The sequence below is a fragment of the Chiloscyllium punctatum genome, chromosome 6 (assembly GCF_047496795.1).
Source record: "Chiloscyllium punctatum isolate Juve2018m chromosome 6, sChiPun1.3, whole genome shotgun sequence".
NCBI lineage: Eukaryota > Metazoa > Chordata > Chondrichthyes > Orectolobiformes > Hemiscylliidae > Chiloscyllium > Chiloscyllium punctatum.
Genome location: NC_092744.1, coordinates 129,437,722 through 129,459,842, shown reverse-complemented (window position 1 = coordinate 129,459,842; position 22,121 = coordinate 129,437,722). Strand labels below are relative to the sequence as shown.

At 46.4% G+C, this 22,121-nt stretch overlaps 6 non-coding genes across 6 annotated transcripts; all 6 read left to right on the top strand.

Annotated features, from left to right (window-relative positions):
* Positions 1–8,620: 8,620 nt before the first annotated feature.
* Positions 8,621–8,702, top strand: trnal-aag (transfer RNA leucine (anticodon AAG)). Its single transcript has one exon. It is a non-coding gene; the product is annotated as a tRNA-Leu (tRNA).
* Positions 8,703–11,339: 2,637 nt separating this feature from the next.
* On the top strand, positions 11,340–11,421 carry trnal-aag (transfer RNA leucine (anticodon AAG)). Its single transcript has one exon. It is a non-coding gene; the product is annotated as a tRNA-Leu (tRNA).
* A 2,638-nt stretch (positions 11,422–14,059) lies between these two features.
* Positions 14,060–14,141, top strand: trnal-aag (transfer RNA leucine (anticodon AAG)). The gene has a single exon. It is a non-coding gene; the product is annotated as a tRNA-Leu (tRNA).
* A 903-nt stretch (positions 14,142–15,044) lies between these two features.
* Positions 15,045–15,117, top strand: trnav-aac (transfer RNA valine (anticodon AAC)). The gene has a single exon. It is a non-coding gene; the product is annotated as a tRNA-Val (tRNA).
* Positions 15,118–16,779: 1,662 nt separating this feature from the next.
* On the top strand, positions 16,780–16,861 carry trnal-aag (transfer RNA leucine (anticodon AAG)). Its single transcript has one exon. It is a non-coding gene; the product is annotated as a tRNA-Leu (tRNA).
* A 2,638-nt stretch (positions 16,862–19,499) lies between these two features.
* On the top strand, positions 19,500–19,581 carry trnal-aag (transfer RNA leucine (anticodon AAG)). Its single transcript has one exon. It is a non-coding gene; the product is annotated as a tRNA-Leu (tRNA).
* The last annotated feature ends 2,540 nt before the right edge of the window (positions 19,582–22,121 follow it).

Here is a 22,121-nt window from a genome sequence, read left to right as displayed (position 1 = left end):
TGGCCGAGCGGTCTAAGGCGCTGGATTAAGCCTCCAGCGTCGACAGGGGCGTTTGGTTCGAGTCCCACCACTGCCATTTCCTCTGAATAGCTCCATCGGCACAGCTTGCTAAAATGCTGTTTCGATCCCTGCTGCATTTCTGTTTAAAACAGAAGAAAAATGGATTTGTTTCCCGGGGAATTGACTGCGGTGTGGGAAAGTGGCGAATTTTCCCAAGTGCCAGTGCTGTCGTGATCGTGTTCGCCTCTCGCGCAGAAAATCGCAAGCATCTCTGCTGTTGCTTTCTGTTCCAAGCAAGTTGAGCTTTTACTGGAACCGAATGGAGACTGTTATTTCATCGCTGTTGCGAAACAGAGTCCTACGGTGACTCGACTCGCCGACATTCGGTTTTCTGGCCAATGAAAAAATCGTTCCAATCTATTTCGATGTCACATGTTATTGAATTTCTCCCACTTTCTTCATTTCCGTCCTGGAGACATCGGAAGGGAAAGGTAATCTAATCGAGACTGCGATTGGTGAAATTCACTTTTTATGGCCCATTCTTATTATGTTCTTTCTTTGTCGCTTTGCAGCATTGTCTGGGAAGTGGTGCTGCATTAGGCTCCAGTATGTTTGAAAGCGTAGTTTGGAATTGCCCTGTTGTTAGTTGAGTGATTACTTTATGGCTCATGCCCCCGGACTGTCTCACATTTAGCATTCCTGCTCGCTGTGTCTGAAAATGCATTTGGTTTTCCAGTTTTGTTTGTGTTCCGTGATAAATGCTTTCTGTTTTGCGATTCGCTCAATACATTACGAATTAACAGGGTTTCTGAGGTAACTTCCAGCTGCAAAAATCCTCAACTGAGAATCTGGGAAACTTTCACGGAGTATGGTCAGTCGGAGCAAAAGAAAGGATGTCGTTCGTTTCTGCAGTGTTTCACAATACTACCTTTCCCGTGAGCAGTCGAACAGACTAAATGATTTTGCCACAGACTGCGACGGTAAGCTCCGCAAAAACGTAATTCTTTAAAGCAGGTGTGAGCAACACAACGTTATTGGGGTACACCGCGTGGAAACAGATACTTCGGTGTATCATGTTCATGCTCAGCACATAGCCAAATTTAAACAAGTCCCCAATCAACAACGAGCTCATGGAAACAGAAAGGTGAAAGGTAGAATGGCTTCAGGTTTCAGTGCTGGATGCCACTGAGCCCCAGCAGGGACGGCAGAGGTCTGTTTCTGTAGTGTAGTGGTCATCACGTTCGCCTCACACGCGAAAGGTCCCCAGATCGAAACGGGGCAGAAACTGCTTTGTTCTTTAACTGCAGACTTTTGCATGGACAAGAACGGAGCTTACTTGCTTGCTTTCCCATCTGCAAACCTGCCTTCGAGTTTGCTCAAACAAATCTGCTCTCGTCGTGAAATGCAATGCAGTTCCGTTTACTAACAGTGCAAAGCATTGTAAAGTTTTTCTCCAACCTGGTTCTGATCATAGGCCATTCTGTTTGAGAGTGTAGTTACCCCCTTCTGATCCTTCCACGAAAAGCATTTCCGCATTTGCATTCCTTGCGCAGGCGGGCCGGTTCAAAGACAGGGAAGAAGCCGATGCGCTGGTGTCACAATGCACCACGGATTCCTGAGCTAAGTCGTCTCTGAAGGACCTCATTTGGAAGGTGTCTGTCGTTATTCAACGTGCGAGAATTGGCACCAGAGATCCTGAATCATGTTTTGGAGCAGTTCGCACGTTAGTGGCTCATTCAATCAGCAACAGCAATGAAAGAAATTACACTCTCAGAGGAACCTCTGGACCTGTGCTTTCATAGCGTCGCTAGTATTAAGGTGCGCCCCGAGATCTAAGCCACGTTGGAACTGAAACGGAGGAATCGACAGAGAGACTACAGAATGACATCGCATCCATTTGGTTTTCTTTAAATCACTGACGAGCAGGAAAATGTAAACGGGAGGGCGACTGGGGAAGTGTGGCAGTTGCAGCTCTGGTGAAACTCCTTCTTTGTGATTCACTCAGCAACCAGACACGTGAAGGTGACTCAGGCGTGAGAGCTCTTCACATCGTGAACAAAAAGCAATCAAGGGCAGTTAGCACCTCTTCCGGAGTGGGGGTGGGGTGAGGTAATTACCTTTTGACTTGTGTTACTATGTTCAGAAAGTGCCTTTTAGATTGAGGCGAAAAGAAACTGCATTTCTAAAAAGCACCATGGAATTTGTTAAACTTTATTGAGTCGCTTCTCATCGATTCCCACACAGGTTTCCAACTCAGCTGGTATCCATGAGGCTCATGTCCAGGTGTGAACATCTCTGCAGCAAATTGCACGGTGAAGGTAAAAGGCAAGGAAAGTGGCATCTCGAACCGGCCCCGAGGTCAGACCTTCCTCACGATGCAATCTGTCGTTCTCGGCTTGGAATGCGACCTCCGGTTTTAGGGTGGAACTTTCTTTGGGAACCTTATTCTGCAAAACAGACACAGTGACTGAAACTATGCTGCACGGTATGATTTGGGACACGGCCTGCTCAGCTTTGTGCATTTTCCCTGTAGTCCGGTGTGTTTCATGTTCCGTGTAAACGTGAAAGTTGTCCTGTTTCGAGCAATGGGTGAAATAATTTAGCAAAGCAAGAATCCGAATTGCAGTCATGTCAAGCAGCTGATGGTAATTTGACCCAATCATAACCGATCATATATTCTCACGCACTCACAGATACATTTGTAGCTGAATCCAGTCTGAGAAGATAGACTCAGCTTACCAGTGAGTTTTGTCTGGATTGATGGGCTGTCATTATCTGCTGAGAAATTGATATTGTAGACGGGCACATCCGAGCAGCTGTGCGAGTCGGAGAGGGATCATCGAACCCTTTTCACGTGAGTTTGCATCTGTTGTTATGCAGGAGCACAATTGGAAGTGCAAGAAAATGACCAGCTGGCGTGTTGTTTGTGTGGCCGAGCGGTCTAAGCCGCTGGATTAAGGCTCCAGTCTCGACAAAGGCGTGGGTTCGAGTCCCACCGCGGCCATTTCCTCTGAATAGCTCCATCGGCACAGCTTGCTAAAATGCTGTTTCGATCCCTGCTGCAGTTCTGTTTAAAACAGAAGAAAAATGGATTTGTTTCCCGGGGAATTGACTGCGGTGTGGGAAAGTGGCGAATTTTCCCAAGTGCCAGTGCTGTCGTGATCGTGTTCGCCTCCCGCGCGGAAAATCGCAAGCATCTCTGCTGTTGCTTTCTGTTCCAGGCAAGTTGAGCTTTTACTGGAACCGAATGGAGACTGTTATTTCATCGCTGTTGCGAAACAGAGTCCTACGGTGACTCGACTCGCCGACATTCGGTTTTACGGCCAATGAAAAAATCGTTCCAATCTATTTCGATGTCACATGTTATTGAATTTCTCCCACTTTCTTCATTTCCGTCCTGGAGACATCGGAAGGGAAAGGTAATCTAATCGAGACTGCGATTGGTGAAATTCACTTTTTATGGCCCATTCTTATTATGTTCTTTCTTTGTCGCTTTGCAGCATTGTCTGGGAAGTGGTGGTGCACTCAGGCTCCAGTATGTTTGAAAGCGTAGTTTGGAATTGCCCTGTTGTTAGTTGAGTGATTACTTTATGGCTCATGCCCCCGGACTGTCTCACATTTAGCATTCCTGCTCGCTGTGTCTGAAAATGCATTTGGTTTTCCAGTTTTGTTTGTGTTCCGTGATAAATGCTTTCTGTTTTGCGATTCGCTCAATACATTACGAATTAACAGGGTTTCTGAGGTAACTTCCAGCTGCAGAAATCCTCAACTGAGAATCTGGGAAACTTTCACGGAGTATGGTCAGTCGGAGCAAAAGTAAGGATGTCGTTCGTTTCTGCAGTGTTTCACAATACTACCTTTCCCGTGAGCAGTCGAACAGACTAAATGATTTTGCCACAGACTGCGACGGTAAGCTCCGCAAAAACGTAATTCTTTAAAGCAGGTGTGAGCAACACAACGTTATTGGGGTACACCGCGTGGAAACAGATACTTCGGTGTATCATGTTCATGCTCAGCACATAGCCAAATTTAAACAAGTCCCCAATCAACAACGAGCTCATGGAAACAGAAAGGTGAAAGGTAGAATGGCTTCAGGTTTCAGTGCTGGATTCCACTGAGCCCCAGCAGCGACGGCAGAGGCCTGTTTCTGTAGTGTAGTGGTCATCACGTTCGCCTCACACGCGAGCGGTCCCCAGATCGAAACGGGGCAGAAACTGCTTTGTTCTTTAACTGCAGACTTTTGCATGGACAAGAACGGAGCTTACTTGCTTGCTTTCCCATCTGCAAACCTGCCTTCGAGTTTGCTCAAACAAATCTGCTCTCGTCGTGAAATGCAATGCAGTTCCGTTTACTAACAGTGCAAAGCATTGTAAAGTTTTTCTCCAACCTGGTTCTGATCATAGGCCATTCTGTTTGAGAGTGTAGTTACCCCCTTCTGATCCTTCCACGAAAAGCATTTCCGCATTTGCATTCCTTGCGCAGGCGGCCCGGTTCAAAGACAGGGAAGAAGCCGATGCGCTGGTGTCACAATGCACCACGGATTCCTGAGCTAAGTCGTCTCTGAAGGACCTCATTTGGAAGGTGTCTGTCGTTATTCAACGTGCGAGAATTGGCACCAGAGATCCTGAATCATGTTTTGGAGCAGTTCGCACGTTAGTGGCTCATTCAATCAGCAACAGCAATGAAAGAAATTACACTCTCAGAGGAACCTCTGGACCTGTGCTTTCATAGCGTCGCTAGTATTAAGGTGCGCCCCGAGATCTAAGCCACGTTGGAACTGAAACGGAGGAATCGACAGAGAGACTACAGAATGACATCGCATCCATTTGGTTTTCTTGAAATCACTGACGAGCAGGAAAATGTAAACGGGAGGGCGACTGGGGAAGTGTGGCAGTTGCAGCTCTGGTGAAACTCCTTCTTTGTGATTCACTCAGCAACCAGACACGTGAAGGTGACTCAGGCGTGAGAGCTCTTCACATCGTGAACAGAAAGCAATCAAGGGCAGTTAGCACCTCTTCCGGAGTGGAGGTGGGGTGAGGTAATTACCTTTTGACTTGTGTTACTATGTTCAGAAAGTGCCTTTTAGATTGAGGTGAAAAGAAACTGCATTTCTAAAAAGCACCATGGAATTTGTTAAACTTTATTGAGTCGCTTCTCATCGATTCCCACACAGGTTTCCAACTCAGCTGGTATCCATGAGGCTCATGTCCAGGTGTGAACATCTCTGCAGCAAATTGCACGGTGAAGGTAAAAGGCAAGGAAAGTGGCATCTCGAACCGGCCCCGAGGTCAGACCTTCCTCACGATGCAATCTGTCGTTCTCGGATTGGAATGCGACCTCCGGTTTTAGGGTGTAACTTTCTTTGGGAACCTTATTCTGCAAAACAGACACAGTGACTGAAACTATGCTGCACGGTATGATTTGGGACACGGCCTGCTCAGCTTTGTGCATTTTCCCTGGAGTCCGGTGTGTTTCATGTTCCGTGTAAACGTGAAAGTTGTCCTGTTTCGAGCAATGGGTGAAATCATTTAGCAAAGCAAGAATCCGAATTGCAGTCATGTCAAGCAGCTGATGGTAATTTGACCCAATGATAACCGATCATATATTCTCACGCACTCACAGATACATTTGTAGCTGAATCCAGTCTGAAAAGATAGACTCAGCTTACCAGTGAGTTTTGTCTGGATTGATGGGCTGTCATTATCTGCTGAGAAATTGATATTGTAGACGTTCACATCCGAGCAGCTGTGCGAGTCGGAGAGGGATCATCGAACCCTTTTGACGTGAGTTTGCATCTGTTGTTATGCAGGACCACAATTAGAAGTGCAAGAAAATGACCAGCCGCCGTGCTGGTCGTGTGGCCTAGCGGTCTAAGGTGCTGGATTAAGTCTCCAGCCTCTACTGAGGCGTGGGTTCGAGTCCCACCGCTGCCATTTCCTCTGAACAGCTCCATCGGCACAGCTTGCTAAAATGCTGTTTCGATCCCTGCTGCATTTCTGTTTAAAACAGAAGAAAAATGGATTTGTTTCCCGGGGAATTGACTGCGGTGTGGGAAAGTGGCGAATTTTCCAAAGTGCCAGTGCTGTCGTGATCGTGTTCGCCTCCCGCGCGGAAAATCGCAAGCATCTCTGCTGTTGCTATCTGTTCCAAGCAAGTTGAGCTTTTACTGGAACCGAATGGAGACTGTTATTTCATCGCTGTTGCGAAACAGAGTCCTACGGTGACTCGACTCGCCGACATTCGGTTTTCTGGCCAATGAGAAAATCGTTCCAATCTATTCCGATGTCATACGTTATTGAATTTCTCCCACTTTCTTCATTTCCGTCCTGGAGACATCGGAAGGGAAAGGTAATCTAATCGAGACTGCGATTGGTGAAATTCACTTTTTATGGCCCATTCTTATTATGTTATTTCTTTGTCACTTTGCAGCATTGTCTGGGAAGTGGTGGTGCACTCAGGCTCCAGTATGTTTGAAAGCGTAGTTTGGAATTGCCTTTTGTTAGTTGAGTGATTACTTTATGGCTCATGCCCCCGGACTGTCTCACATTTAGCATTCATGCTCGCTGTGTCTGAAAATGCATTTGGTTTTCCAGTTTTGTTTGTGTTCCGTGTTAAATGCTTTCTGTTTTGCGATTCGCTCAATACATTACGAATTAACAGGGTTTCCGAGGTAACTTCCAGCTGCAGAAATCCTCAACTGAGAATCTGGGAAACTTTCACGGGGTATGGTCAGTCGGAGCAAAAGTAAGGATGTCGTTCGTTTCTGCAGTGTTTCACAATACTACCTTTCCTGTGAGCAGTCGAACAGACGAAATGTGAAAGGAAGAATGGCTTCAACATTCAGTGCTGGATGCCACTGAGCCCCAGCAGGGACGGCAGCGGCCTGTTTCTGTAGTGTAGTGGTCATCACGTTCACCTAACACGCGAAAGGTCGCCTGTTCGAAACTGGGCAGGAACTGCTTTGTTCTTTAACTGCGGACTTTTGCATGGACAAGAACGGAGCTTACTTGCTTGCTTTCCCATCTGCAAACCTGCCTTCCAGTTTGCTTCAACAAATCTGCTCTCGTAGTGAAATGCAATGCAGTTCCATTTACTAACAGTGCAAGGCATTGTAAAGTTTTTCTCCAACCTGGTTCTGATCATATGCCATTTTGTTTGAGAGTGTAGTTACCCCCTTCTGATCCTTCCACGAAAAGCATTCCCGCATTTGCATTCCTTGCGCAGGCGGCCCGGTTCAAAGACAGGGAAGAAGCCGAATCGCTGGTGTCACAATGCACCACGGATTCCAGAGCTAATCTGTCTGTCAAATGTATCCCAAAGTCGTCTCTGAAAGACCTCATTTGGAAGGTGTCTGTCGTTATTCAACGTGCGAGAATTGGCACCAGAGTTCCTGAATTATGTTTTGGAGCAGTTCGCACGTTAGTGGCTCATTCAATCAGCAACAGCAATGAAAGAAATTACACTCTCAGAGGAACCTCTGGACCTGTGCTTTCATAGCGTCGCTAGTATTAAGGTGCGCCCCGAGATCTAAGCCACGTTGGATCTGAAACGGAGGAATCGACAGAGAGACTACAGAATGACATCGCATCCGTTTGGTTTTCTTTGGTTTTCACTGACGAGCAGGAAAATGTAAACGGGAGGGCGACTGGGGAAGTGTGGCAGTTGCAGCTCTGGTGAAACTCATTCTTTGTGATTCACTCAGCAACCAGAGACGTGAAGGTGACTCAGGCGTGTGAGCTCTTCACATCGTGAACAAAAAGCAATCAAGGGCAGTTAGCACCTCTTCCGGAGTGGGGGTGGGGTGAGGTAATTACCTTTTGACTTCTGTTACTATGTTCAGAAACTGCCTTTTAGATTGAGGTGAAAAGAAACTGCATTTCTAAAAAGCACCATGGAATTTGTTAAACTTTATTGAGTCGCTTCTCATCGATTCTCACACAGGTTTCCAACTCAGTTGGTATCCATGAGGCTCATGTCCAGGTGTGAACATCTCTGCAGCAAATTGCACGGTGAAGGTAAAAGGCAAGGAAAGTGGCATCTCGAACCGGCCCCGAGGTCAGACCTTCCTCACGATGCAATCTGTCGTTCTCGGATTGGAATGCGACCTCCGGTTTTAGGGTGGAACTTTCTTTGGGAACCTTATTCTGCAAAACAGACACAGTGACTGAAACTATGCTGCACGGTATGATTTGGGACACGGCCTGCTCAGCTTTGTGCATTTTCCCTGTAGTCCGGTGTGTTTCATGTTCCGTGTAAACGTGAAAGTTGTCCTGTTTCGAGCAATGCGTGAAATCATTTAGCAAAGCAAGAATACGAATTGCAGGAATGTCAAGCAGCTGATGGTAATTTGACCCAATCATAACCGATCATATATTCTCACGCACTCACAGATACATTTGTAGCTGAATCCAGTCTGAGAAGATAGACTCAGCTTACCAGTGATTTTTGTCTGGATTGATGGGCTTTCATTATCTGCTGAGAAATTGATATTGCAGACGGGCACATCCGAGCAGCTGTTCGAGTCGGAGAGGGATCATAGAACCCTTTTCACGTGAGTTTGCATCTGTTGTTATGCAGGAGCACAATTGGAATTGCAAGAAAATGACAAGTTGGGCGTGTTGGTAGTGTGGCCGAGCGGTCTAAGGCGCTGGATTAAGGCTCCAGTCTCGACAGAGGCGTGGGTTCGAATCCCACCGCTGCCATTTCCTCTGAACAGCTCCATCAGCACAGCTTGTTGAAATGCTGTTTCGATCCCTGCTGCATTTCTGTTTAAAATGGATTTGCTTCCCGGTGTGTGAAAGTGGCGAATTTTCCAAAGTGTCTGCGCGCGGAAAATCGCTAGCATCTCTGCTGTTGTTTTCTGTTCCAGCCAAGTTCAGCTTTTACTGGAACCGAATGGAGACTGTTATTTCATCGCTGTTGCGAAACAGAGTCCTACGGTGACTCGACTCGCCGACATTCGGTTTTCTGGCCAATGAGAAAATCGTTCCAATCTATTCCGATGTCATACGTTATTGAATTTCTCCCACTTTCTTCATTTCCGTCCTGGAGACATCGGAAGGGAAAGGTAATCTAATCGAGACTGCGATTGGTGAAATTCACTTTTTATTCCCATTCTTATTATGTTCTTTCTTTGTCACTTTGCAGCATTGTCTGGGAAGTGGTGGTGCACTCAGGCTCCAGTATGTTTGAAAGCGTAGTTTGGAATTGCCCTGTTGTTAGTTGAGTGATTACTTTATGGCTCATGCCCCCGGACTGTCTCACATTTAGCATTCATGCTCGCTGTGTCTGAAAATGCATTTGGTTTTCCAGTTTTGTTTGTGTTCCGTGTTAAATGCTTTCTGTTTTGCGATTCGCTCAATACATTACGAATTAACAGGGTTTCCGAGGTAACTTCCAGCTGCAGAAATCCTCAACTGAGAATCTGGGAAACTTTCACGGGGTATGGTCAGTCGGAGCAAAAGTAAGGATGTCGTTCGTTTCTGCAGTGTTTCACAATACTACCTTTCCTGTGAGCAGTCGAACAGACGAAATGTGAAAGGAAGAATGGCTTCAACATTCAGTGCTGGATGCCACTGAGCCCCAGCAGGGACGGCAGCGGCCTGTTTCTGTAGTGTAGTGGTCATCACGTTCACCTAACACGCGAAAGGTCGCCTGTTCGAAACTGGGCAGGAACTGCTTTGTTCTTTAACTGCGGACTTTTGCATGGACAAGAACGGAGCTTACTTGCTTGCTTTCCCATCTGCAAACCTGCCTTCCAGTTTGCTTCAACAAATCTGCTCTCGTAGTGAAATGCAATGCAGTTCCATTTACTAACAGTGCAAGGCATTGTAAAGTTTTTCTCCAACCTGGTTCTGATCATATGCCATTTTGTTTGAGAGTGTAGTTACCCCCTTCTGATCCTTCCACGAAAAGCATTCCCGCATTTGCATTCCTTGCGCAGGCGGCCCGGTTCAAAGACAGGGAAGAAGCCGAATCGCTGGTGTCACAATGCACCACGGATTCCAGAGCTAATCTGTCTGTCAAATGTATCCCAAAGTCGTCTCTGAAAGACCTCATTTGGAAGGTGTCTGTCGTTATTCAACGTGCGAGAATTGGCACCAGAGTTCCTGAATTATGTTTTGGAGCAGTTCGCACGTTAGTGGCTCATTCAATCAGCAACAGCAATGAAAGAAATTACACTCTCAGAGGAACCTCTGGACCTGTGCTTTCATAGCGTCGCTAGTATTAAGGTGCGCCCCGAGATCTAAGCCACGTTGGATCTGAAACGGAGGAATCGACAGAGAGACTACAGAATGACATCGCATCCGTTTGGTTTTCTTTGGTTTTCACTGACGAGCAGGAAAATGTAAACGGGAGGGCGACTGGGGAAGTGTGGCAGTTGCAGCTCTGGTGAAACTCATTCTTTGTGATTCACTCAGCAACCAGAGACGTGAAGGTGACTCAGGCGTGTGAGCTCTTCACATCGTGAACAAAAAGCAATCAAGGGCAGTTAGCACCTCTTCCGGAGTGGGGGTGGGGTGAGGTAATTACCTTTTGACTTCTGTTACTATGTTCAGAAACTGCCTTTTAGATTGAGGTGAAAAGAAACTGCATTTCTAAAAAGCACCATGGAATTTGTTAAACTTTATTGAGTCGCTTCTCATCGATTCTCACACAGGTTTCCAACTCAGTTGGTATCCATGAGGCTCATGTCCAGGTGTGAACATCTCTGCAGCAAATTGCACGGTGAAGGTAAAAGGCAAGGAAAGTGGCATCTCGAAGCGGCCCCGAGGTCAGACCTTCCTCACGATGCAATCTGTCGTTCTCGGATTGGAATGCGACCTCCGGTTTTAGGGTGGAACTTTCTTTGGGAACCTTATTCTGCAAAACAGACACAGTGACTGAAACTATGCTGCACGGTATGATTTGGGACACGGCCTGCTCAGCTTTGTGCATTTTCCCTGTAGTCCGGTGTGTTTCATGTTCCGTGTAAACGTGAAAGTTGTCCTGTTTCGAGCAATGCGTGAAATCATTTAGCAAAGCAAGAATACGAATTGCAGGAATGTCAAGCAGCTGATGGTAATTTGACCCAATCATAACCGATCATATATTCTCACGCACTCACAGATACATTTGTAGCTGAATCCAGTCTGAGAAGATAGACTCAGCTTACCAGTGACTTTTGTCTGGATTGATGGGCTTTCATTATCTGCTGAGAAATTGATATTGCAGACGGGCACATCCGAGCAGCTGTTCGAGTCGGAGAGGGATCATAGAACCCTTTTCACGTGAGTTTGCATCTGTTGTTATGCAGGAGCACAATTGGAATTGCAAGAAAATGACAAGTTGGGCGTGTTGGTAGTGTGGCCGAGCGGTCTAAGGCGCTGGATTAAGGCTCCAGTCTCGACAGAGGCGTGGGTTCGAATCCCACCGCTGCCATTTCCTCTGAACAGCTCCATCAGCACAGCTTGTTGAAATGCTGTTTCGATCCCTGCTGCATTTCTGTTTAAAATGGATTTGCTTCCCGGTGTGTGAAAGTGGCGAATTTTCCAAAGTGTCTGCGCGCGGAAAATCGCTAGCATCTCTGCTGTTGTTTTCTGTTCCAGCCAAGTTCAGCTTTTACTGGAACCGAATGGAGACTGTTATTTCATCGCTGTTGCGAAACAGAGTCCTACGGTGACTCGACTCGCCGACATTCGGTTTTCTGGCCAATGAGAAAATCGTTCCAATCTATTCCGATGTCATACGTTATTGAATTTCTCCCACTTTCTTCATTTCCGTCCTGGAGACATCGGAAGGGAAAGGTAATCTAATCGAGACTGCGATTGGTGAAATTCACTTTTTATTCCCATTCTTATTATGTTCTTTCTTTGTCACTTTGCAGCATTGTCTGGGAAGTGGTGGTGCACTCAGGCTCCAGTATGTTTGAAAGCGTAGTTTGGAATTGCCCTGTTGTTAGTTGAGTGATTACTTTATGGCTCATGCCCCCGGACTGTCTCACATTTAGCATTCATGCTCGCTGTGTCTGAAAATGCATTTGGTTTTCCAGTTTTGTTTGTGTTCCGTGTTAAATGCTTTCTGTTTTGCGATTCGCTCAATACATTACGAATTAACAGGGTTTCCGAGGTAACTTCCAGCTGCAGAAATCCTCAACTGAGAATCTGGGAAACTTTCACGGAGTATGGTCAGTCGGAGCAAAAGTAAGGATGTCGTTCGTTTCTGCAGTGTTTCACAATACTACCTTTCCAGTGAGCAGTCGAACAGACGAAATGTGAAAGGAAGAATGGCTTCAATATTCAGTGCTGGATGCCACTGAGCCCCAGCAGGGACGGCAGCGGCCTGTTTCTGTAGTGTAGTGGTCATCACGTTCGCCTAACACGCGAAAGGTCGCCAGTTCGAAACTGGGCAGAAACTGCTTTTGTTCTTTAACTGCGGACTTTTGCATGGACAAGAACGGAGCTTACTAGCTTGCTTTCCCATCTGCAAACCTGCCTTCCAGTTTGCTTCAACAAATCTGCTCTCGTAGTGAAATGCAATGCAGTTCCATTTACTAACAGTGCAAGGCATTGTAAAGTTTTTCTCCAACCTGGTTCTGATCATATGCCATTTTGTTTGAGAGTGTAGTTACCCCCTTCTGATCCTTCCACGAAAAGCATTACCGCATTTGCATTCCTTGCGCAGGCGGCCCGGTTCAAAGACAGGGAAGAAGCCGAATCGCTGGTGTCACAATGCACCACGGATTCCTGAGCTAATCTGTCTGTCAAATGTATCCCAAAGTCGTCTCTGAAAGACCTCATTTGGAAGGTGTCTGTCGTTATTCAACGTGCGAGAATTGGCACCAGAGATCCTGAATCATGTTTTGGAGCAGTTCGCACGTTAGTGGCTCATTCAATCAGCAACAGCAATGAAAGAAATTACACTCTCAGAGGAACCTCTGGACCTGTGCTTTCATAGCGTCGCTAGTATTAAGGTGCGCCCCGAGATCTAAGCCACGTTGGATCTGAAACGGAGGAATCGACAGAGAGACTACAGAATGACATCGCATCCGTTTGGTTTTCTTTGGTTTTCACTGACGAGCAGGAAAATGTAAACGGAAGGGCGACTGGGGAAGTGTGGCAGTTGCAGCTCTGGTGAAACTCCTTCTTTGTGATTCACTCAGCAACCAGAGACGTGAAGGTGACTCAGGCGTGTGAGCTCTTCACATCGTGAACAAAAAGCAATCAAGGGCAGTTAGCACCTCTTCCGGAGTGGGGGTGGGGTGAGGTAATTACCTTTTGACTTCTGTTCCTATGTTCAGAAACTGCCTTTTAGATTGAGGTGAAAAGAAACTGCATTTCTAAAAAGCACCATGGAATTTGTTAAACTTTATTGAGTCGCTTCTCATCGATTCTCACACAGGTTTCCAACTCAGTTGGTATCCATGAGGCTCATGTCCAGGTGTGAACATCTCTGCAGCAAATTGCACGGTGAAGGTAAAAGGCAAGGAAAGTGGCATCTCGAACCGGCCCCGAGGTCAGACCTTCCTCACGATGCAATCTGTCGTTCTCGGATTGGAATGCGACCTCCGGTTTTAGGGTGGAACTTTCTTTGGGAACCTTATTCTGCAAAACAGACACAGTGACTGAAACTATGCTGCACGGTATGATTTGGGACACGGCCTGCTCAGCTTTGTGCATTTTCCCTGTAGTCCGGTGTGTTTCATGTTCCGTGTAAACGTGAAAGTTGTCCTGTTTCGAGCAATGCGTGAAATCATTTAGCAAAGCAAGAATACGAATTGCAGGAATGTCAAGCAGCTGATGGTAATTTGACCCAATCATAACCGATCATATATTCTCACGCACTCACAGATACATTTGTAGCTGAATCCAGTCTGAGAAGATAGAATCAGCTTACCAGTGATTTTTGTCTGGATTGATGGGCTTTCATTATCTGCTGAGAAATTGATATTGCAGACGGGCACATCCGAGCAGCTGTTCGAGTCGGAGAGGGATCATAGAACCCTTTTCACGTGAGTTTGCATCTGTTGTTATGCAGGAGCACAATTGGAATTGCAAGAAAATGACAAGTTGGGCGTGTTGGTAGTGTGGCCGAGCGGTCTAAGGCGCTGGATTAAGGTTCCAGTCTCGACAGAGGCGTGGGTTCGAATCCCACCGCTGCCATTTCCTCTGAACAGCTCCATCAGCACAGCTTGTTGAAATGCTGTTTCGATCCCTGCTGCATTTCTGTTTAAAATGGATTTGCTTCCCGGTGTGTGAAAGTGGCGAATTTTCCAAAGTGTCTGCGCGCGGAAAATCGCTAGCATCTCTGCTGTTGCTTTCTGTTCCAGCCAAGTTCAGCTTTTACTGGAACCGAATGGAGACTGTTATTTCATCGCTGTTGCGAAACAGAGTCCTACGGTGACTCGACTCGCCGACATTCGGTTTTCTGGCCAATGAGAAAATCGTTCCAATCTATTCCGATGTCATACGTTATTGAATTTCTCCCACTTTCTTCATTTCCGTCCTGGAGACATCGGAAGGGAAAGGTAATCTAATCGAGACTGCGATTGGTGAAATTCACTTTTTATGGCCCATTCTTATTATGTTCTTTCTTTGTCACTTTGCAGCATTGTCTGGGAAGTGGTGGTGCACTCAGGCTCCAGTATGTTTGAAAGCGTAGTTTGGAATTGCCCTGTTGTTAGTTGAGTGATTACTTTATGGCTCATGCCCCCGGACTGTCTCACATTTAGCATTCATGCTCGCTGTGTCTGAAAATGCATTTGGTTTTCCAGTTTTGTTTGTGTTCCGTGTTAAATGCTTTCTGTTTTGCGATTCGCTCAATACATTACGAATTAACAGGGTTTCCGAGGTAACTTCCAGCTGCAGAAATCCTCAACTGAGAATCTGGGAAACTTTCACGGAGTATGGTCAGTCGGAGCAAAAGTAAGGATGTCGTTCGTTTCTGCAGTGTTTCACAATACTACCTTTCCCGTGAGCAGTCGAACAGACGAAATGTGAAAGGAAGAATGGCTTCAACATTCAGTGCTGGTTGCTACTGAGCCCCAGCAGGGGCGGCAGAGGCCTGTTTCTGTAGTGTAGTGGTCATCACGTTCGCCTAACACGCGAAAGGTCCCCAGTTCGAAACTGGGCAGAAACTGCTTTGTTCTTTAACTGCGGACTTTTGCATGGACAAGAACGGAGCTTACTTGCTTGCTTTCCCATCTGCAAACCTGCCTTCCAGTTTGCTTCAACAAATCTGCTCTCGTAGTGAAATGCAATGCAGTTCCATTTACTGACAGTGCAAGGCATTGTAAAGTTTTTCTCCAACCTGGCTCTGATCATATGCCATTTTGTTTGAGAGTGTAGTTACCCCCTTCTGATCCTTCCACGAAAAGCATTACCGCATTTGCATTCCTTGCGCAGGCGGCCCGGTTCAAAGACAGGGAAGAAGCCGAATCGCTGGTGTCACAATGCACCACGGATTCCTGAGCTAATCTGTCTGTCAAATGTATCCCAAAGTCGTCTCTGAAAGACCTCATTTGGAAGGTGTCTGTCGTTATTCAACGTGCGAGAATTGGCACCAGAGATCCTGAATCATGTTTTGGAGCAGTTCGCACGTTAGTGGCTCATTCAATCAGCAACAGCAATGAAAGAAATTACACTCTCAGAGGAACCTCTGGACCTGTGCTTTCATAGCGTCGCTAGTATTAAGGTGCGCCCCGAGATCTAAGCCACGTTGGAACTGAAACGGAGGAAGCGACAGAGAGACTACAGAATGACATCGCATCCGTTTGGTTTTCTTTGGTTTTCACTGACGAGCAGGAAAATGTAAACGGGAGGGCGACTGGGGAAGTGTGGCAGTTGCAGCTCTGGTGAAACTCCTTCTTTGTGATTCACTCAGCAACCAGAGACGTGAAGGTGACTCAGGCGTGTGAGCTCTTCACATCGTGAACAAAAAGCAATCAAGGGCAGTTAGCACCTCTTCCGGAGTGGGGGTGGGGTGAGGTAATTACCTTTTGACTTCTGTTCCTATGTTCAGAAACTGCCTTTTAGATTGAGGTGAAAAGAAACTGCATTTCTAAAAAGCACCATGGAATTTGTTAAACTTTATTGAGTCGCTTCTCATCGATTCTCACACAGGTTTCCAACTCAGTTGGTATCCATGAGGCTCATGTCCAGGTGTGAACATCTCTGCAGCAAATTGCACGGTGAAGGTAAAAGGCAAGGAAAGTGGCATCTCGAACCGGCCCCGAGGTCAGACCTTCCTCACGATGCAATCTGTCGTTCTCGGATTGGAATGCGACCTCCGGTTTTAGGGTGGAACTTTCTTTGGGAACCTTATTCTGCAAAACAGACACAGTGACTGAAACTATGCTGCACGGTATGATTTGGGACACGGCCTGCTCAGCTTTGTGCATTTTCCCTGTAGTCCGGTGTGTTTCATGTTCCGTGTAAACGTGAAAGTTGTCCTGTTTCGAGCAATGCGTGAAATCATTTAGCAAAGCAAGAATACGAATTGCAGGAATGTCAAGCAGCTGATGGTAATTTGACCCAATCATAACCGATCATATATTCTCACGCACTCACAGATACATTTGTAGCTGAATCCAGTCTGAGAAGATAGACTCAGCTTACCAGTGATTTTTGTCTGGATTAATGGGCTTTCATTATCTGCTGAGAAATTGATATTGCAGACGGGCACATCCGAGCAGCTGTTCGAGTCGGAGAGGGATCATAGAACCCTTTTCACGTGAGTTTGCATCTGTTGTTATGCAGGAGCACAATTGGAATTGCAAGAAAATGACAAGTTGGGCGTGTTGGTAGTGTGGCCGAGCGGTCTAAGGCGCTGGATTAAGGCTCCAGTCTCGACAGAGGCGTGGGTTCGAATCCCACCGCTGCCCTTTCCTCTGAACAGCTCCATCAGCACAGCTTGTTGAAACGCTGTTTCGATCCCTGCTGCGTTTCTGTTTAAAATGGATTTGCTTCCCGGTGTGTGAAAGTGGCGAATTTTCCAAAGTGTCTGCGCGCGGAAAATCGCGAGCATCTCTGCTGTTGCTTTCTGTTCCAGCCAAGTTCAGCTTTTACTGGAACCGAATGGAGACTGTTATTTCATCGCTGTTGCGAAACAGAGTCCTACGGTGACTCGACTCGCCGACATTCGGTTTTCTGGCCAATGGGAAAATCGTTCCAATCGATTCCAATGTCATACGTTATTGAATTTCTCCCACTTTCTTCATTTCCGTCCTGGAGACATCGGAAGGGAAAGGTAATCTAATCGAGACTGCGATTGGTGAAATTCACTTTTTATGGCCCATTCTTATTATGTTCTTTCTTTGTCACTTTGCAGCATTGTCTGGGAAGTGGTGGTGCACTCAGGCTCCAGTATGTTTGAAAGCGTAGTTTGGAATTGCCCTGTTGTTAGTTGAGTGATTACTTTATGGCTCATGCCCCCGGACTGTCTCACATTTAGCATTCATGCTCGCTGTGTCTGAAAATGCATTTGGTTTTCCAGTTTTGTTTGTGTTCCGTGTTAAATGCTTTCTGTTTTGCGATTCGCTCAATACATTACGAATTAACAGGGTTTCCGAGGTAACTTCCAGCTGCAGAAATCCTCAACTGAGAATCTGGGAAACTTTCACGGAGTATGGTCAGTCGGAGCAAAAGTAAGGATGTCGTTCGTTTCTGCAGTGTTTCACAATACTACCTTTCCCGTGAGCAGTCGAACAGACGAAATGTGAAAGGAAGAATGGCTTCAACATTCAGTGCTGGATGCCACTGAGCCCCAGCAGGGACGGCAGAGGCCTGTTTCTGTAGTGTAGTGGTCATCACGTTCGCCTAACACGCGAAATGTCCCCAGTTCGAAACTGGGCAGAGACTGCTTTGTTCTTTAACTGCGGACTTTTGCATGGACAAGAACGGAGCTTACTTGCTTGCTTTCCCATCTGCAAACCTGTCTTCGAGTTTGCTTCAAGAAATCTGCTCTCGTAGTGAAATGCAATGCAGTTCCATTTACTAACAGTGCAAGGCATTGTAAAGTTTTTCTCCAACCTGGCTCTGATCATATGCCATTTTGTTTGAGAGTGTAGTTACCCCCTTCTGATACTTCCACGAAAAGCATTACCGCATTTGCATTCCTTGCGCAGGCGGCCCGGTTCAAAGACAGGGAAGAAGACGAATCGCTGGTGTCACAATGCACCACGGATTCCTGAGATAATCTGTCTGTCAAATGTATCCCAAAGTCGTCTCTGAAAGACCTCATTTGGAAGGTGTCTGTCGTTATTCAACGTGCGAGAATTGGCACCAGAGATCCTGAATCATGTTTTGGAGCAGTTCGCACGTTAGTGGCTCATTCAATCAGCAACAGCAATGAAAGAAATTACACTCTCAGAGGAACCTCTGGACCTGTGCTTTCATGGCGTCGCTAGTATTAAGGTGCGCCACGAGATCTAAGCCACGTTGGAACTGAAACGGAGGAAGCGACAGAGAGACTACAGAATGACATCGCATCCGTTTGGTTTTCTTTGGTTTTCACTGACGAGCAGGAAAATGTAAACGGGAGGGCGACTGGGGAAGTGTGGCAGTTGCAGCTCTGGTGAAACTCCTTCTTTGTGATTCACTCAGCAACCAGAGACGTGAAGGTGACTCAGGCGTGTGAGCTCTTCACATCGTGAACAAAAAGCAATCAAGGGCAGTTAGCACCTCTTCCGGAGTGGGGGTGGGGTGAGGTAATTACCTTTTGACTTCTGTTCCTATGTTCAGAAACTGCCTTTTAGATTGAGGTGAAAAGAAACTGCATTTCTAAAAAGCACCATGGAATTTGTTAAACTTTATTGAGTCGCTTCTCATCGATTCTCACACAGGTTTCCAACTCAGTTGGTATCCATGAGGCTCATGTCCAGGTGTGAACATCTCTGCAGCAAATTGCACGGTGAAGGTAAAAGGCAAGGAAAGTGGCATCTCGAACCGGCCCCGAGGTCAGACCTTCCTCACGATGCAATCTGTCGTTCTCGGATTGGAATGCGACCTCCGGTTTTAGGGTGGAACTTTCTTTGGGAACCTTATTCTGCAAAACAGACACAGTGACTGAAACTATGCTGCACGGTATGATTTGGGACACGGCCTGCTCAGCTTTGTGCATTTTCCCTGTAGTCCGGTGTGTTTCATGTTCCGTGTAAACGTGAAAGTTGTCCTGTTTTGAGCAATGCGTGAAATCATTTAGCAAAGCAAGAATACGAATTGCAGGAATGTCAAGCAGCTGATGGTAATTTGACCCAATCATAACCGATCATATATTCTCACGCACTCACAGATACATTTGTAGCTGAATCCAGTCTGAGAAGATAGACTCAGCTTACCAGTGATTTTTGTCTGGATTGATGGGCTTTCATTATCTGCTGAGAAATTGATATTGCAGACGGGCACATCCGAGCAGCTGTTCGAGTCGGAGAGGGATCATAGAACCCTTTTCACGTGAGTTTGCATCTGTTGTTATGCAGGAGCACAATTGGAATTGCAAGAAAATGACAAGTTGGGCGTGTTGGTAGTGTGGCCGAGCGGTCTAAGGCGCTGGATTAAGGCTCCAGTCTCGACAGAGGCGTGGGTTCGAATCCCACCGCTGCCCTTTCCTCTGAACAGCTCCATCAGCACAGCTTGTTGAAACGCTGTTTCGATCCCTGCTGCATTTCTGTTTAAAATGGATTTGCTTCCCGGAGTGTGAAAGTGGCGAATTTTCCAAAGTGTCTGCGCGCGGAAAATCGCGAGCATCTCTGCTGTTGCCTTCTGTTCCAGCCAAGTTCAGCTTTTACTGGAACCGAATGGAGACTGTTATTTATCGCTGTTGCGAAACAGAGTCCTACGGTGACTCGACTCGCCGACATTCGGTTTTCTGGCCAATGGGAAAATCGTTCCAATCGATTCCAATGTCATACGTTATTGAATTTCTCCCACTTTCTTCATTTCCGTCCTGGAGACATCGGAAGGGAAAGGTAATCTAATCGAGACTGCGATTGGTGAAATTCACTTTTTATGGCCCATTCTTATTATGTTCTTTCTTTGTCACTTTGCAGCATTGTCTGGGAAGTGGTGGTGCACTCAGGCTCCAGTATGTTTGAAAGCGTAGTTTGGAATTGCCCTGTTGTTAGTTGAGTGATTACTTTATGGCTCATGCCCCCGGACTGTCTCACATTTAGCATTCATGCTCGCTGTGTCTGAAAATGCATTTGGTTTTCCAGTTTTGTTTGTGTTCCGTGTTAAATGCTTTCTGTTTTGCGATTCGCTCAATACATTACGAATTAACAGGGTTTCCGAGGTAACTTCCAGCTGCAGAAATCCTCAACTGAGAATCTGGGAAACTTTCACGGAGTATGGTCAGTCGGAGCAAAAGTAAGGATGTCGTTCGTTTCTGCAGTGTTTCACAATACTACCTTTCCCGTGAGCAGTCGAACAGACGAAATGTGAAAGGAAGAATGGCTTCAACATTCAGTGCTGGATGCCACTGAGTCCCAGCAGGGACGGCAGAGGCCTGTTTCTGTAGTGTAGTGGTCATCACGTTCGCCTAACACGCGAAATGTCCCCAGTTCGAAACTGGGCAGAAACCGCTTTGTTCTTTAACTGCGGACTTTTGCATGGACAAGAACGGAGCTTACTTGCTTGCTTTTCCATCTGCAAACCTGCCTTCGAGTTTGCTTCAAGAAATCTGCTCTCGTAGTGAAATGCAATGCAGTTCCATTTACTAACAGTGCAAGGCATTGTAAAGTTTTTCTCCAACCTGGCTCTGATCATATGCCATTTTGTTTGAGAGTGTAGTTACCCCCTTCTGATACTTCCACGAAAAGCATTACCGCATTTGCATTCCTTGCGCAGGCGGCCCGGTTCAAAGACAGGGAAGAAGACGAATCGCTGGTGTCACAATGCACCACGGATTCCTGAGATAATCTGTCTGTCAAATGTATCCCAAAGTCGTCTCTGAAAGACCTCATTTGGAAGGTGTCTGTCGTTATTCAACGTGCGAGAATTGGCACCAGAGATCCTGAATCATGTTTTGGAGCAGTTCGCACGTTAGTGGCTCATTCAATCAGCAACAGCAATGAAAGAAATTACACTCTCAGAGGAACCTCTGGACCTGTGCTTTCATGGCGTCGCTAGTATTAAGGTGCGCCCCGAGATCTAAGCCACGTTGGAACTGAAACGGAGGAAGCGACAGAGAGACTACAGAATGACATCGCATCCGTTTGGTTTTCTTTGGTTTTCACTGACGAGCAGGAAAATGTAAACGGGAGGGCGACTGGGGAAGTGTGGCAGTTGCAGCTCTGGTGAAACTCCTTCTTTGTGATTCACTCAGCAACCAGAGACGTGAAGGTGACTCAGGCGTGTGAGCTCTTCACATCGTGAACAAAAAGCAATCAAGGGCAGTTAGCACCTCTTCCGGAGTGGGGGTGGGGTGAGGTAATTACCTTTTGACTTCTGTTCCTATGTTCAGAAACTGCCTTTTAGATTGAGGTGAAAAGAAACTGCATTTCTAAAAAGCACCATGGAATTTGTTAAACTTTATTGAGTCGCTTCTCATCGATTCTCACACAGGTTTCCAACTCAGTTGGTATCCATGAGGCTCATGTCCAGGTGTGAACATCTCTGCAGCAAATTGCACGGTGAAGGTAAAAGGCAAGGAAAGTGGCATCTCGAACCGGCCCCGAGGTCAGACCTTCCTCACGATGCAATCTGTCGTTCTCGGATTGGAATGCGACCTCCGGTTTTAGGGTGGAACTTTCTTTGGGAACCTTATTCTGCAAAACAGACACAGTGACTGAAACTATGCTGCACGGTATGATTTGGGACACGGCCTGCTCAGCTTTGTGCATTTTCCCTGTAGTCCGGTGTGTTTCATGTTCCGTGTAAACGTGAAAGTTGTCCTGTTTCGAGCAATGCGTGAAATCATTTAGCAAAGCAAGAATACGAATTGCAGGAATGTCAAGCAGCTGATGGTAATTTGACCCAATCATAACCGATCATATATTCTCACGCACTCACAGATACATTTGTAGCTGAATCCAGTCTGAGAAGATAGACTCAGCTTACCAGTGATTTTTGTCTGGATTGATGGGCTTTCATTATCTGCTGAGAAATTGATATTGCAGACGGGCACATCCGAGCAGCTGTTCGAGT